This window comes from Paramormyrops kingsleyae, unplaced genomic scaffold (genome assembly GCF_048594095.1).
Source record: "Paramormyrops kingsleyae isolate MSU_618 unplaced genomic scaffold, PKINGS_0.4 ups31, whole genome shotgun sequence".
Lineage (NCBI taxonomy): Eukaryota > Metazoa > Chordata > Actinopteri > Osteoglossiformes > Mormyridae > Paramormyrops > Paramormyrops kingsleyae.
This window is the reverse complement of record NW_027325969.1, coordinates 547,295-563,457: the sequence shown is the minus strand read 5'-3', so window position 1 is coordinate 563,457 and position 16,163 is coordinate 547,295. Positions and strand designations below refer to the sequence as shown.

Sequence of the window (16,163 nt, the reverse complement as noted above, 5' to 3'; positions counted from 1 at the left end):
TGCGCTGAGGTAAGGCATGATGTCATCTTTGCCTTTTGAATTTCCCCTCATGTTTGTTAAAATGATTGCTGTCTTTTGAGAGGACAGGAGGACAGGGAGGAGTCGGGGCCCCGAGGACGGCGGCTGCGACGCCCCTGGGCATTCTACTCCGAGCGGGGGCGTCACGCAGGCCCGGCTAACGGCGACGGGCTTGGCGGCGGCCCCATATCGACTCGGGTCTCTCTTCATCCCGTATAAATCTTTCGCCTTTTACTAAAGATTTCCGTGGAGAGGGATAGCGATGAGTTCATGGTATTTTTGGAGGCTCTGCCCAAGCAGAGCTGCACTGCTGCTGTCAAAGGAAGACTGGGCCCGGCTTAGCGGCTGGCGTTAGGTGCCCGGTGGCGCGGCTGTGGTCTCCCTGGATCACGCGTGGACTCGCCGGGCGACACCTGCCAGAGGGGCTGGTGAGGGCTGAGCCGCGCCAGCTCCGTCGGCATCCCGCATGCCGGCGCCCGGCGGGGCGCAATTTGTGGGTATCGCTTCTCGGCCTTTTGGCTAAGATCAAGTGTAGTATCTGTTCTTATCAGTTTAATATCTGATACGTCCCCCATGGAGGGGACCACATATTAAACGGATTTTTGGAACAGGGAGCCGGAAGTGGGGCTTGCCCCGTCCGCTCCACGCATCGACCCGGTATTGCAGTGCTTCCGGGAATGGTGCACCTCTACTGCCCCCTGTTGTCGAAAGGCAGAACTGACTGACTGACTGACTGACTGACTGAGTGAGTGAGTGAGTGACTAATAGACTGAGTGCTGTGAGGGGGGGGGCCCTGTCTGTGCGTGGCCCCCGTTTCCCGCCGTTTTTCTTTTTTTTTTTTTTTTTTTTTTTTTTTTTTTTTAAAGGAAGGTGACACACTGTTTGTGCGGTGGACAGCTGCGCTGAGGTAAGGCATGATGTCATCTTTGCCTTTTGAATTTCCCCTCATGTTTGTTAAAATGATTGCTGTCTTTTGAGAGGACAGGAGGACAGGGAGGAGTCGGGGCCCCGAGGACGGCGGCTGCGACGCCCCTGGGCATTCTACTCCGAGCGGGGGCGTCACGCAGGCCCGGCTAACGGCGACGGGCTTGGCGGCGGCCCCATATCGACTCGGGTCTCTCTTCATCCCGTATAAATCTTTCGCCTTTTACTAAAGATTTCCGTGGAGAGGGATAGCGATGAGTTCATGGTATTTTTGGAGGCTCTGCCCAAGCAGAGCTGCACTGCTGCTGTCAAAGGAAGACTGGGCCCGGCTTAGCGGCTGGCGTTAGGTGCCCGGTGGCGCGGCTGTGGTCTCCCTGGATCACGCGTGGACTCGCCGGGCGACACCTGCCAGAGGGGCTGGTGAGGGCTGAGCCGCGCCAGCTCCGTCGGCATCCCGCATGCCGGCGCCCGGCGGGGCGCAATTTGTGGGTATCGCTTCTCGGCCTTTTGGCTAAGATCAAGTTTTTAAAAACTTTTGGCGTTTTTCTTAGCCGTTTTACCCGTCGTGTTTTTTAGTTTAGCGGATACCAAGGGGATCCTAATGCGTGCCCAGCAGGTGGCCTGACCGCCGCTGCCACGGGGTGAACCTTGGTATCCTGTTTTAGTGTTTTTCAGCCCTTGTTTGTTTTTATTCACTTTTATTATTTTATTTTTTAGTCTAGTTTTTAGCTCAGCCCGTCTTGGACTACGGCGGAAGGACCTCTGGAACACTGCGCCTTGCTCCACTCCGAGTGGGACGGCTGATGCCGGAGCACCCCAGCTGGAGGATGGCAGCTACGGCTCCCAGGACGGCAGTGACGGCCCCAGCGGCGGCTCCAGTGGCCGGGACGACCCCCTCCTCCGGACCGGGTCCGATGGTAGGTGGCGGTCTGCTTAACACGGCCCGGTTCCGTTGGAGGAACCTGGATGGAGAGGCCCAGTTTCACGACAGGGTCTTCTTCATCCGGGAGGTGGTGTTTGGTGTGCTGGGCTTTAAGCTGGAGGACCTGATCTGCGTCCAGAGGAACCATCCCCAGAGGTTTCTGGATGTTACCTTGGCCTCTGAGGAGGCATACCGGAGGGTGCTGGAGCAGAGCAAGTCCGACCACCCGCTCTTGAATATGTACTCGGTTGAGCCCTTGTGGTTTACGGACAAGCGGGTGGTAACGGTGCATGTGTTCAATCCTTACGTGTCGGCGGAGGCCGTCTGCCATTTCCTCACTAAACACGTTGAGGTTTTACCAGGACACAGAGACGTCCGGGACGAGCTGGGTGTGTGGAATGGGCGCCGCCAGTTTCAGGTGCGACTGCGGCCGGATGGAAAGGGGGGATATCTTCATCCCCCAGCCTACTTTTCCATCGGGCCCAACAGGGGGTACCTGTTCTACACTGGACAGCCTACCTTCTGCCGGTCGTGCCAGGGCCATGGACACAAGGCGGAGGACTGCCCGGACCTTAAGTGCCGTAACTGCCTTGAGCCCGGGCACATGGCTAAGGACTGTAAGGGCCCCCAACGTTGCCGCCACTGCAGCAGCGAGGAGCACCTGGCCCGTGTCTGCCCCCAGCGCTCCTATGCGGGCGTTCTGGCGGGTGGTGGGCAGGTGAGGCGGGTGCCGGACCGGGAGCTGCTCCCTGCCCCAAAGCCAGGGGGGCCTCAGGAGAGGTCAGTGGGGGCCCAGGAAGAAGTGGCCAGGTCCCCAGTGAAGACCCCGTTGGGGGCTGAGGGGCCCCGGGCTCAGGCTGGGCAGTCCCCGCAGGCCCGGGCCGGGGTCACCAAAAGGAAGAAGAAGGGTGACCCCAAGGACAAAACTAAGAAGACGAGGAAGGAAGCAGAGGAGGCAACAGGTACCCCCAAGGAGGCGGCGCCCCCAGCTGAGGCCCCTGTACAGGTCGTATCGCCCCCCGCCCCCAAAACAGAAGATATAAGTTGGAATTTGTCAATGTTGTCCCCAGCCCTTCCCCAGGAGGACATTACCTTTTCGGGCCTGGAGGTTTCACCAAACGACCAGGCCTACCTGGAGGACTCCATGCTGGGGAAAATTCTGGGCATGAGCGGGGAGGGGGAACAGGGGTCTTAATAGCTGGTTTTAGGGTTTATAGTTTTTAAAATTTTTATGGTTTTAATTTCTTATTGTTTTATTCTTTTTTTAATCCCCCCATGGCTGATTTTAAAATTTTTACTGTTAACGTCAGAGGGTTGAGGAACCCAGTCAAAAGGGCCGCGGTCTTTGATGAACTGACATCCTCCCCTTTCAATCTCTGTTTCTTGCAGGAAGTCCACCTCAGGGACCAGCGGGACGTGGCTCTTTTCTCACAAGCGTGGAAGAGGGGTAAGTCCTGCTGGAGCGTTGGTGGTGTCCATTCTTCAGGCGTCGGCATCCTTTTTGGTGACCGGGCCTTTGAGAATGTGAGTACCTTCACTGTAGTGCAGGGAAGGGTTTTGGGAGTGGACGCCACCTGGAGAGGTCAGCACATCCGGGCGATGTGCGTTTACGCTCCAGTGGAGGCCTCGTCCCGCATTGCGCTTTTTGAGGAGCTGGCCCAGTTTTGTGTCACTAATAGACACATAATTTTAGGAGGGGACTTCAATACTTTTTTAGAAGGGAAAGGGGATGTCAGCACTAAACATTTTAGGAATTTGATCCGCAGCCTCAACCTCTCTGATGGTTTTAAAACGTGCAACCCCACAGATCCGGGCCATACCTGGCACAACAGTCGTGGGGCCAGCAGCCGTATTGATTATATTTTAGCTTCGCCCTCTGTTGTTTTTAGGAAGGTTTTGAGGTCTCCACGGTGGTACTCGGACCATACATCGGTCGAGGCCACAGTTTCCATTGACGCCCCTACCTTCGGGAGGGGCTATTGGAAGCTGAACGTGGAGATCTTAGAAGAGAGAGACTTTAGGTCTCTCTTCCTGGATCATTTTACTGCGTGGCGGGGCTGTAAGGCAGCCTACGTCTCCACGGCCGCATGGTGGGAGAGCGTAAAAGAGAGGGTTAGAGCTCTAGCTATCCACTATTGCGGCCAGCGTAAAGCTAAAAGGCTTTACGAAATCCAACGGCTAGAGACCAGGCTGCAGAGGGAGTATGCCCGCCACAACAACGGAGGGGCTTTTAACTTTGAGGAGGTGCAGGCAGCCAAAGCTAAGCTGAGGGGCCTGCACGAGCAATCGGCTGCGGCCTCCTTGTTTTGGGCCAGGGCTTTGGAAAGGGAGGAGAATGAGAAATGTACAGCCTTCTTCTTTAATAAGGTGAAACTGGCCCGTGAGGAAAAGTGTTTCACTGCCCTCCGGGACCAAGGAGGCAACCTGGTCTCCGATTCGGCCCGGATGCTGGAGGTTGCTAAATGTTTTTACGGTGACCTTTTTAAGAAAAGGGAGACCGAACCTGAGCTAGGGGAGCAGTTTTTATCTAAACTCAAACCTAGTCTTCCCAGTGAGGCAAGGGACAGCTTAGATGCCCCCTTCACTCTAGCCGAGCTGACTGAGGTGCTAGGCAAAATGAACCGGCGCAAAGTTCCTGGTCTCGATGGACTCCCCGTGGAATTCTATTCCACGTTTTGGGAAGTCCTCGGGCCGGAGCTGCTAGAAGTGGCTGAGGACGTGCAGCGTCAGGGCATGCTCACCAAGAGCATGCGGTCAGGGGTCTTGTCTTTGTTGTACAAGAAGGGCGATCGTGCCGAACTTGGCAACTGGAGACCCCTGACAATGCTTTGCGTAGATGCAAAGATCATAGCAAAGACCCTAACTGAGCGCCTAAAAAAGGCCATGACCCACCTGGTCCATAGTGACCAGACTTGCGGGGTCCCGGGTCGATCTGCGACTTGGAATTTACATTTAATTCGGGACGCGATCGCCTGGGCTGAGGACAGGAATGTCCCTCTGGCACTCGTTAGCTTGGACCAGGAGAAGGCGTTTGACCGAGTGGACCACTGCTTCCTGTTTGGGGTATTGAGCAGGCTAGGTTTTGGGCCTAAGTTCTTGGGATGGGTTCATGCGCTTTATACTGAGGTTGGTAGCCATGTGTCGATTAATGGTTCCCTCAGTGATTGGGTTCCCCAGTCAAGTGGAGTGAGGCAGGGTTGCCCTCTCTCCCCCCTCCTCTACGCTCTATATATAGAGCCGTTGGCGAGCGCCATCCGTGCCCATCCAGGTATCAACGGCCTGATCCTGCCAGGGAGTGGGGGCCTGACGGTAAAGCTGGCCCAGTACGCAGACGATACCACTCTGTTTGTGTGCTCGGACCATGCGCTCGGTCACGCCCTGGGCTTGGTGCAGGCGTTCGGGAAGGCCTCCGGGGCTGCACTTAACCTTAGCAAGTCGGTGGTCAAGTACTTTGGCAGCTGGAAGGCGAGAGAGGACGTCCCGGGGGGGCTCACTCTCTGCGGCGGCCCTCTCAAGGTGTTGGGGGTTAACTTTCTTTCGAAAGGTGCTGCCCGGGTAAACTGGGAAGAGCGTTTGACGATCGCCAGGCGGAAGATGGGGATGTGGAAGGCCAGGTCCCTGTCCTTCCTGGGTAAGGTTCTCGCCTTGAAGGTTGATATCCTTCCCACCCTCCTCTACCTCGCCCATGTGTTCCCCATGCCCCGCTTCATGCGGAGAGGCTTAACTAAGGATGTGTTTAACCTTGTTTGGGGCGGCAGGTATGAGTATGTGAGGAGGGAAGTGATGTACCTTGGAAAGGACAGTGGGGGGAGGGATGTTCCTGACTTCCCTCTCAAGCTTGACTGCCTGTTCTTCTCCCAGATCTGTGCACGTCTGGTGGCTCCCCTAGAACACCCCCACCAGTATTTTGTTCACTTGTGGCTGGCCCTGCCCATGAGACGTCTGTTGACGTCGTGGTCCAACGCCGGGCCCAAGGCGGAGACGCTGCCGACCCACTATCACCATGCTATTAAGTGGAGTAAGTCTCTTCCGGCAGGTCTCCCCCCAGGGACCCTCACCAGGCACCGAGCCCTGTATCGGGCTGTGCTGGTGAAGAGGGGAACCCGTGCTGTGCTGGGCCTGGAGAAGGACACCTGGACCAGGATCCAGCCCAAGGGGTTGGATAACCGGCTGCAGGACCTGAACTGGCAGTGTGTGCATGGTAAGCTGCCGGTCAGGGATGTACTGTACAGGCACAAGCTGACCAGACACTCAGGCTGCCCACGTCCCGAGTGCTCAGAGGAGGAGACCCTCAGGCACGCCTTTTGGGACTGTGGGTATGCCAGGGAGGTCTGGAGATCAGTGCAAGGCCTGTGCAGGAAACTAGACCCGCAGTTTGTGTTGTCCTACGATAAGGTGATGATGGGGTGGCCCCAAGGTCCTCAGACTCCCTTCCCGCCCCGGATGTGGCTGCTGATCAGCATGACCAAACGTGAACTTTGGAATGCAAGGTCGGCACTCATCCATAAAGGGGCAGATTTGAGGGCCTGGGGATTATATCGAAAGATTGTGGCGGACTTGGATTTCAGGATGGAGCGGGACATCATCCAGTGGGGCTACCACGAGGCCAAGGAAAGGTGGAGGGGCCTTCTGCGGCCATAGCCCCACTAACATCTTGGTGAGTACGAGCTCCATCCAGGAAGGTCGGTGTGGCACGTGAGTTGTGAACGCACGCACCTTATACTGTGCCTTTCTTGGTGGTGCGTTAATGTTTTTTTTCAGTGTCACACCATAAAGTTCACAAGGATCGGAAACCCTTTGCAATGGGATTTTAAGCCTGGGGGTGATTTTGAAAATAACCACTGACACTCAATGGTTTTTGATTAATATTTGCTTATTTATTGAATGTCTGGTGTGGTTTATGTATTTTATAAAATAAAAAAAAAAAAAAAAAATCTGTTCTTATCAGTTTAATATCTGATACGTCCCCCATGGAGGGGACCACATATTAAACGGATTTTTGGAACAGGGAGCCGGAAGTGGGGCTTGCCCCGTCCGCTCCACGCATCGACCCGGTATTGCAGTGCTTCCGGGAATGGTGCACCTCTACTGCCCCCTGTTGTCGAAAGGCAGAACTGACTGACTGACTGACTGACTGACTGACTGACTGACTGACTGACTGACTGACTGAGAGTGAGTGACTAATAGACTGAGTGCTGTGAGGGGGGGGGCCCTGTCTGTGCGTGGCCCCCGTTTCCCGCCGTTTTTCTTTTTTTTTTTTTTTTTTTTTTTTTTTTTTAAAGGAAGGTGACACACTGTTTGTGCGGTGGACAGCTGCGCTGAGGTAAGGCATGATGTCATCTTTGCCTTTTGAATTTCCCCTGATGTTTGTTAAAATGATTGCTGTCTTTTGAGAGGACAGGAGGACAGGGAGGAGTCGGGGCCCCGAGGACGGCGGCTGCGACGCCCCTGGGCATTCTACTCCGAGCGGGGGCGTCACGCAGGCCCGGCTAACGGCGACGGGCTTGGCGGCGGCCCCATATCGACTCGGGTCTCTCTTCATCCCGTATAAATCTTTCGCCTTTTACTAAAGATTTCCGTGGAGAGGGATAGCGATGAGTTCATGGTATTTTTGGAGGCTCTGCCCAAGCAGAGCTGCACTGCTGCTGTCAAAGGAAGACTGGGCCCGGCTTAGCGGCTGGCGTTAGGTGCCCGGTGGCGCGGCTGTGGTCTCCCTGGATCACGCGTGGACTCGCCGGGCGACACCTGCCAGAGGGGCTGGTGAGGGCTGAGCCGCGCCAGCTCCGTCGGCATCCCGCATGCCGGCGCCCGGCGGGGCGCAATTTGTGGGTATCGCTTCTCGGCCTTTTGGCTAAGATCAAGTGGATTTTACGCTCTTTTTATCGCTTTTAAAGGACTGCGTCGGGTTTTTTAGAGGAAGGCACGGTGACCCTAATGCGTGACCAGTAGGTGGCTTGACCGCCGCTGCCACGGGGCGACCCGTGCCTTCCTTTTAGCCTTTTATCCCTGCTTTTATTTTCGTTTTTATTAGGCTGGGGATCCCGCAGTGGCTGGTGGCCTGCCCGCCGCCCTGTTGGGTGAACTGGTGTTTTTTATTCTTAGGTGTTTTTAATAGTTTAGCATTCCTCGGCTCATCCCGGATTGGCGGACGGCAGCAGGACCACGGCGGACGTCGGGACCACGGCGGCAGGAGGACTCTGCTCCAGGAACGACGTCGGTGGACCATCCCGGATGGCGACGGCCGGCGGTGCTGCGAGGAAGCCCTTCAGCGGGCCGTGGCTGGTAGCAGGCGGTGGCCTGCGTAATACCGCCCGGTTCTGCTGGAGGGCTGAAGGGGAGGTGGGCACCTTCCCTGACCGCCTGGCCTTCATCCGGGAGGTGGCCTTCGGGGAGCTGGGCCTCCGCATGGAGGATATCCTCTGTGTGCAGCGGAATGGACCTCACCAGTTCTTCGAGGTCACCCTGTCCACCGACGAGAGTTACTCCAAGGTCCTGGAGCGGAGCAAGGAGAGGGCCCAGTACCCTCTCCTGGGTCAGTATACCATCGAGCCGCTGTGGTGGCCCGACAAGCGAGTGATAACTGTACATTGTTTCAATCCTCATATCACCGCCGAGGCCGTCCGCCAGTTCCTGAACAAGTATGTGGACCTCCTTCCTGGCCACAAGGACATTCGGGATGAGCTGGGGATCTGGACTGGTCGACGCCAGTTCCAGGCCCGCCTGCGCCTGGACGCTAATGGCGCGGGCGGTTTTAGTCATCCCCCAGCCTATTTTAATTTGCAGGGTAACAAGGCTTACTTGTTTTATTCTGGACAGCCTCCCTTCTGCCGACAGTGCCATAGTTTTGGACACACTCTGGAGGGGTGCGCCAACCTGCGCTGTCGGAACTGCCTGGAGCCGGGGCATATGGCCAGGGACTGCAAGGGCCCCCGTCGCTGTATCCACTGTAACGGTGAGGACCATCTGGCTCGTTCCTGCCCTCAACGGAAAACATCATACGCCGACGCTCTGTCAGGCAGCAGAGTCCTCGGCAAGGAGAGTGGTGGGGGAGCGCAAGCCCCCACATTAGGGCAGGAACAGCCGGCGGCGGGGGCAGGAGGAGAAGCCCTGGCCGAGGTGGAGGAGGCCCCAGGGACAGTCACAGCGATGCAGGAGGGGTCTCCAGTCCTGGCTCCGGGCGTCAGCAGCAGGAGGAGGAAGAGCGGCGCATCCCCCCGGAGGAGGAAGAAGAGCAGAAGGGAGGTACAACCCGACGCTTCCAGCCCTCCGGCTGCCACCTTGCCAGCAGTGGCGGCCGGGGACCAAGGCCGAGAGAGTCCCCCCTCCCCGACGTTGGGGGCCCCCCATCTGGTGTGGGACTTGGGACAGTCCCCTGCGCCCCCCCAGGAGTACAGTAGTGTACAGGACAAAGCCAATGAACAGGAGTACCTGGGGGGGCTGGAACTGGGGGGCCTTTTGGGTTTGACTGAGGAGGGGGGGCAGTAACGCGGTATTGTTTTTTAATGGCTGGCTTTTATTATTTTAGTGTGTTGTTTTTAATTGTATTTTACCTTTTTAACATTTCATGGCCAATTTTAATATTGTCACCTTGAATGTCAGGGGTTTGAGGAACGTTTTAAAGCGCACATCTGTTTTTAATCAGCTGGCATCTTCTCCCTTCAGCATTTGTTTTCTGCAGGAAGTCCACCTCCGGGACCAGCGGGACGAGGCTCTCTTTTCACGACAATGGAAGAGGGGTAGATCCTACTGGAGCGTAGGTGGTGTCCACTCCTCAGGCGTCGGGATCCTTTTTGGCGACCGCGCCTTTGAAGAAGTAAGATCGTTTACCGTTCTTCAAGGTAGGGTTTTGGGGGTGGACGCCACATGGAGGGGACAGCGCCTCCGGGCCATATGTGTCTACGCTCCAGTGGAGGCCTCATCCCGTATAACTCTCTTTGAAGAGTTGTCCCCGTTCTGTGTCACAGATCGACACTTGATTTTAGGAGGGGACTTTAACATCTCGTTGGAGGGTAGACAGGATGTCAGCTCTGGGCACTTTCGCCATTTTATTCGTTCCTTTAAACTTGTTGATGGTTTTAAGACATGCAACCCCAGCATGCCGGGCTTCACCTGGCATAATAGTCGCGGAGCTAGCAGTCGCATCGATTACATTTTAGCCTCACCCCCCGTTGTTTTTAAAAAGGTGTCCCTCTCCCCACAGTGGCCCACTGACCATTTGGCAGTGGAGGCCACTGTTTCCATAGACGCCCCTGAATATGGGGGCGGCTATTGGAAAATGAACCTGCAGATCCTGGAGGAGAGCGATTTTAGACACCTTTTTTTAGATCACTTCTCCGAGTGGCAGAAGGACAAGCCTACCTTCCCCTCCGTGGCTGAATGGTGGGAGAGTGTGAAGGATAGGATCCGAACCTTCTCCATGCAGTACAGCAAGCAGCGCAGGATGGAGAAGAAATTCTCCATTCTGCAGCTGGAGAGAAGGTTGCGGGATGAATACGCCGCTCACAACAACGGGGGCGCCATCGATCACGAGCGACTGCTTGGCATAAAGGGTGAGCTGAGGCGCCTGCATGAACAGGCTGCCTCGGCCCTAATGCTCCGCGACAAAATGTGCCTGTTGGAAAACAATGAAAAGTGCAACGCCTTTTTTTTCCAGAGAGCCAGGGAAGCCCGGGAGGAGAAGAGCTTTGTCTCTCTCCGTGCCTCAAATAGCAACAAGGTAACTACAACATCAGACATGCTGGAGGTTGCAAAATTGTTTTATTGTGATCTTTTTAAGGTTAGGGACACGGACCCGGTTGTAGGGGAGCGGTTCCTAGACAACATCTCACCTTGTCTTCCCAGTGACATTCGTGACGGCTTAGAAGCCCCCATCACCTTGGCCGAGCTGACCGCAGTGCTTGGCAAGATGAACCGCCGCAAGGTACCGGGCCTTGATGGGCTCCCGGTGGAATTTTATTCCACCTTTTGGGATGTCCTCGGGCCGGAATTACTGCAGGTTGTAGAGGACGTTCAGCGCCGGGGTTTGCTCACTAGGAGCATGAGGTCAGGGGTTCTTTCTCTGTTGCACAAGAAGGGCGATCGTGCCGACCTTGGCAACTGGAGGCCCCTGACCATGCTTTGTGTAGACACAAAGCTCATCGCAAAGACCCTTACCGAACGCCTGAAGAAGGCCATGGCTCATCTGGTACACAGCGATCAGACGTGTGGAGTACCGGGTCGATCGGCGACGTGGAACCTCCATCTCATCCGCGACGCCATCGCCTGGGTGGAGGACAGGAACCTCCCTCTCCTGCTGGTCAGCTTGGACCAGGAGAAAGCCTTTGACCGGGTAGATCACCGCTTCCTGTTTCAAGTATTGGGTAAGTTTGGCTTTGGACCCAATTATCTGGGGTGGTTACACACTTTGTATAACGAAGTTGGAAGCCATGTTGTTATCAATGGCTTCCTGAGTGACTTGGTGCCCCAGCTGAGTGGAGTGAGGCAGGGATGTCCCCTCTCCCCCCTCCTCTACGCGCTCTATATAGAGCCACTGGCGTGCGCCATTCGCACCCACCCCGGGGTCGATGGCCTTCTTATCCCAGGAAGTCGGGGGAAAACTGTTAAACTGACCCAGTACGCAGACGACACCACCCTTTTCGTCTGCTCGGATCAGTCTCTCGGTCATGCCATGAGCCTTGTTCATGCATTCGGTAGGGCCTCCGGCGCGACGCTCAACCTCAGTAAGTCGGTGGCCAAGTATTTCGGCAGCTGGAAGGCGAGGGAGGACGTCGCAGGTGGTCTCACCCTCTGTGACGGACCTCTCAAAGTGTTGGGGGTCAACTTCCTTTCGGATGGTGCCGCCCGTTTGAACTGGGAGGGGCGGTTGGCGATCGCCAGGCGGAAGATCGGACTGTGGAAGTCCAGGTCCCTGTCCTTCCAAGGTAAGGTTTTAGCCTTAAAAGTGGATATTCTTCCCACCCTGCTCTACCTTGCACATGTGTACCCTTTGCCCCGCTTCATGCGCAGAGGCCTGACGAAGGACGTTTTCAACCTCGTCTGGGGGGGCAGGTACGAGTACGTGCGTAGGGAAGTGATGTATCTCGGAAAGGACAGTGGGGGGAGGGATGTTATTGACTTTCCTCTCAAGCTTGACTGCCTGTTCTTCTCGCAGCTCTGCGCGCGCCTGGCAGCTCCCCTCGAGCACCCCCATCAGCACTTTGTGCGTCTGTGGCTGGCTCTCCCCATGAGACGTCTGGTGGCGTCGTGGACCAACCTCGGCCCCAAGGCTGAGACCCTGCCGGCCCACTACAGCCACGCTGTCAAGTGGAGTAAGTCTTTTCCGGCAGGTGTCAAGACAGAGGCCTTGACCAAGCATAGAGCGCTTTACAGGGCTTTGCTTGGTCATAGGGATACTCGGGCCATGCTGGGCCTGGAGGAAGGCACATGGGCGAGAATCCAGCCTAAGGGTTTGGATCACAGGCTGCAGGACCTGAACTGGCAGTGCCTTCATGGTAAGCTGCCAGTCAGGGACGTCTTACATAGGCATAAGCTGACCAGACACCCCCGCTGCCCCAGGCCCGAGTGCAGTGAGGATGAGACCATCAGGCACGTGTTTTGGGACTGTGGGCATGCACAGAGAGTTTGGGGGTTGGTAGCGGGCCTGTGTGGACGTGTGGACCCGCAGCCCGGTCTGACCTACGACAAGGTGTTGAAGGGGTGGGACCCCAACCTCCATAACCCCTTCGGCCCCTGGATGTGGCTGCTGGTCAGCATTACCAAGCGGGAGCTGTGGAATGCCAGGACCGCGCTCATCCGCAGAGGGGTTCATCTGGAGGCACAAGGGGTATTCCGTAAAATCCGGGCCGACTTGGGTTTCAGGATGGAGACTGACGTCATCCAGCGGGGCTATCACGAGGCCAAGGAGAGGTGGAAGGGCCTCTTTTGGCTTTAGCCCCGTTTCGTTTAGGTGGTGACGCTCCATTCTACAGGGTTGACGTGACGCACTTTTCTGAAGCACACAGGAGGTACTTCGGGTTTTAGGTGAGTGTGCTTTGTTGTTTTTGTGCGTGTGTTTTAATTAAAATGTTTTTAACTAACAGCATGTGCATAATCAATTAAGCATGGTTTTGGTTGATCTTTTTTAGCACTTATTTATTAATATTAATAATCATTGTATTTATTAACATCTAACATTTTACTTGTTGTGCTGTATATTAAGTGATTGACCATGTTTTATTCCCGAGGTGCTGATTTTAAGTGTTTGGAAATATGTATGACCCTGTCTCAACCTGACCCTGGCGTAGAGGTTGGAGGTCGGCGGGTGTGTTCCTCTTTTAATGGTTTTAGTTTTTAATAGGTGGCATTTATGGTGACATTTTATTTTTGTAAATGGCCATTTAATTGTAGTTGTGTTTTAATTGTTATTGTAACGTATTGGTGGTTTTATAGTTGTGTGTCTTTTTGCAGTTCTGGAGAGGTTTTGTTTAATGTTGTTTTAATAATGCTCTGTTTTGTATAGCATATATAAGTAGCACTGTGTGTTGAGAATGTTTTAGCCTTTTATAAAGTATTTATGGATATATATTTTTACTAATTTGTGAACCTAAAAGGCTGTTTTATTATGTTTTGATTACAGTGCTAATTGATGCTAATTGATGTATATATGCTTTGTGTATTGGTATGATTTTAATTGTTGTACAGAACTGTTTAATAAAGTATTGGGAAAAAAAAATCTGTTCTTATCAGTTTAATATCTGATACGTCCCCCATGGAGGGGACCACATATTAAACGGATTTTTGGAACAGGGAGCCGGAAGTGGGGCTTGCCCCGTCCGCTCCACGCATCGACCCGGTATTGCAGTGCTTCCGGGAATGGTGCACCTCTACTGCCCCCTGTTGTCGAAAGGCAGAACTGACTGACTGACTGACTGACTGACTGACTGACTGACTGACTGACTGACTGACTGACTGACTGAGTGAGTGAGTGAGTGACTAATAGACTGAGTGCTGTGAGGGGGGGGGCCCTGTCTGTGCGTGGCCCCCGTTTCCCGCCGTTTTTCTTTTTTTTTTTTTTTTTTTTTTTTTTTTTTTTTAAAGGAAGGTGACACACTGTTTGTGCGGTGGACAGCTGCGCTGAGGTAAGGCATGATGTCATCTTTGCCTTTTGAATTTCCCCTCATGTTTGTTAAAATGATTGCTGTCTTTTGAGAGGACAGGAGGACAGGGAGGAGTCGGGGCCCCGAGGACGGCGGCTGCGACGCCCCTGGGCATTCTACTCCGAGCGGGGGCGTCACGCAGGCCCGGCTAACGGCGACGGGCTTGGCGGCGGCCCCATATCGACTCGGGTCTCTCTTCATCCCGTATAAATCTTTCGCCTTTTACTAAAGATTTCCGTGGAGAGGGATAGCGATGAGTTCATGGTATTTTTGGAGGCTCTGCCCAAGCAGAGCTGCACTGCTGCTGTCAAAGGAAGACTGGGCCCGGCTTAGCGGCTGGCGTTAGGTGCCCGGTGGCGCGGCTGTGGTCTCCCTGGATCACGCGTGGACTCGCCGGGCGACACCTGCCAGAGGGGCTGGTGAGGGCTGAGCCGCGCCAGCTCCGTCGGCATCCCGCATGCCGGCGCCCGGCGGGGCGCAATTTGTGGGTATCGCTTCTCGGCCTTTTGGCTAAGATCAAGTGTAGTATCTGTTCTTATCAGTTTAATATCTGATACGTCCCCCATGGAGGGGACCACATATTAAACGGATTTTTGGAACAGGGAGCCGGAAGTGGGGCTTGCCCCGTCCGCTCCACGCATCGACCCGGTATTGCAGTGCTTCCGGGAATGGTGCACCTCTACTGCCCCCTGTTGTCGAAAGGCAGAACTGACTGACTGACTGACTGACTGACTGACTGACTGACTGACTGACTGACTGACTGAGTGAGTGACTAATAGACTGAGTGCTGTGAGGGGGGGGCCCTGTCTGTGCGTGGCCCCCGTTTCCCGCCGTTTTTCTTTTTTTTTTTTTTTTTTTTTTTTTTTTTTTTTTAAAGGAAGGTGACACACTGTTTGTGCGGTGGACAGCTGCGCTGAGGTAAGGCATGATGTCATCTTTGCCTTTTGAATTTCCCCTCATGTTTGTTAAAATGATTGCTGTCTTTTGAGAGGACAGGAGGACAGGGAGGAGTCGGGGCCCCGAGGACGGCGGCTGCGACGCCCCTGGGCATTCTACTCCGAGCGGGGGCGTCACGCAGGCCCGGCTAACGGCGACGGGCTTGGCGGCGGCCCCATATCGACTCGGGTCTCTCTTCATCCCGTATAAATCTTTCGCCTTTTACTAAAGATTTCCGTGGAGAGGGATAGCGATGAGTTCATGGTATTTTTGGAGGCTCTGCCCAAGCAGAGCTGCACTGCTGCTGTCAAAGGAAGACTGGGCCCGGCTTAGCGGCTGGCGTTAGGTGCCCGGTGGCGCGGCTGTGGTCTCCCTGGATCACGCGTGGACTCGCCGGGCGACACCTGCCAGAGGGGCTGGTGAGGGCTGAGCCGCGCCAGCTCCGTCGGCATCCCGCATGCCGGCGCCCGGCGGGGCGCAATTTGTGGGTATCGCTTCTCGGCCTTTTGGCTAAGATCAAGTGCTGCTTTTTGGAGGGATTTTTATTGCCAGGTTTTTTAGTGGAGGCAACAGCGAACCTAAAGCGTGACCAGCAGGTGGCTTGACCGCCGCTGCCACGGGGCTAGCTGTTGTCTCCTTTTAGCGCTTTTTTTTATTTTGGGTAGCCCTTGCAAGCCTAAGGTGCAGGTTCGGGTGGCTTGACCGCCGTTCCCGCAGGGTGAGCTTGGGGTTTTATTTCCAGCTTTTATTAGTTTAGGCACCCAGCTAGGACACGTCGACTCCCTGCCCGGCTCCCGAGGACTCTCTTGCCCACCATCGCCAGGATGTCCGGGAGCCCACACAGGACCGTCGTAGTCATCCGGCATACAGCAGCCTTCAAGTGGACTCACCAGGAGGAACCGGAGAGTTTCCCGGAGAGACTGTGCTTCATCCGGGAGGTGCTCTTCGGCCTCCTGGGACTCACCATGGAAGACACTGCCGGGCTGCGCTGAGATGCACGGGGGAGCCGAGAGGGGAGCTGGGAACACCGAGGCTCAGCCCTTCGCCAGTGCCGATGGGGAGTCCACGGCCTCCAGTGCTTCTGTGGAGTCCCCAGGTAAGGGTCCATTGGCCGTGGCTGAAAAGCGCGCAACCTCTCCCTCCAGGTTTGTCCAAAGCAGGAGGAGGAAGAAGGCCCGGAGGAACGAGAACACTGCTTTAGGCCGAGAAGCGATTTCCCCTTTTGAGCA

The 16,163-nt window shown here is 55.3% G+C and overlaps 9 non-coding genes across 9 annotated transcripts; all 9 read left to right on the top strand.

Annotated features, from left to right (window-relative positions):
• Positions 1-208: 208 nt before the first annotated feature.
• On the top strand, positions 209-322 carry LOC140584635 (U5 spliceosomal RNA). The gene has a single exon (XR_011986597.1). It is a non-coding gene; the product is annotated as a U5 spliceosomal RNA (small nuclear RNA).
• A 195-nt stretch (positions 323-517) lies between these two features.
• On the top strand, positions 518-709 carry LOC140585159 (U2 spliceosomal RNA). Its single transcript, XR_011987119.1, has one exon. It is a non-coding gene; the product is annotated as a U2 spliceosomal RNA (small nuclear RNA).
• A 415-nt stretch (positions 710-1,124) lies between these two features.
• Positions 1,125-1,238, top strand: LOC140584634 (U5 spliceosomal RNA). Its single transcript, XR_011986596.1, has one exon. It is a non-coding gene; the product is annotated as a U5 spliceosomal RNA (small nuclear RNA).
• Positions 1,239-6,764: 5,526 nt separating this feature from the next.
• LOC140584115 (U2 spliceosomal RNA) lies at positions 6,765-6,952 on the top strand. The gene has a single exon (XR_011986149.1). It is a non-coding gene; the product is annotated as a U2 spliceosomal RNA (small nuclear RNA).
• A 434-nt stretch (positions 6,953-7,386) lies between these two features.
• On the top strand, positions 7,387-7,500 carry LOC140584633 (U5 spliceosomal RNA). The gene has a single exon (XR_011986595.1). It is a non-coding gene; the product is annotated as a U5 spliceosomal RNA (small nuclear RNA).
• Positions 7,501-13,541: 6,041 nt separating this feature from the next.
• On the top strand, positions 13,542-13,728 carry LOC140584157 (U2 spliceosomal RNA). The gene has a single exon (XR_011986181.1). It is a non-coding gene; the product is annotated as a U2 spliceosomal RNA (small nuclear RNA).
• A 451-nt stretch (positions 13,729-14,179) lies between these two features.
• LOC140584632 (U5 spliceosomal RNA) lies at positions 14,180-14,293 on the top strand. Its single transcript, XR_011986594.1, has one exon. It is a non-coding gene; the product is annotated as a U5 spliceosomal RNA (small nuclear RNA).
• Positions 14,294-14,488: 195 nt separating this feature from the next.
• On the top strand, positions 14,489-14,680 carry LOC140585157 (U2 spliceosomal RNA). The gene has a single exon (XR_011987117.1). It is a non-coding gene; the product is annotated as a U2 spliceosomal RNA (small nuclear RNA).
• A 435-nt stretch (positions 14,681-15,115) lies between these two features.
• On the top strand, positions 15,116-15,229 carry LOC140584631 (U5 spliceosomal RNA). The gene has a single exon (XR_011986593.1). It is a non-coding gene; the product is annotated as a U5 spliceosomal RNA (small nuclear RNA).
• Positions 15,230-16,163: the final 934 nt, after the last annotated feature.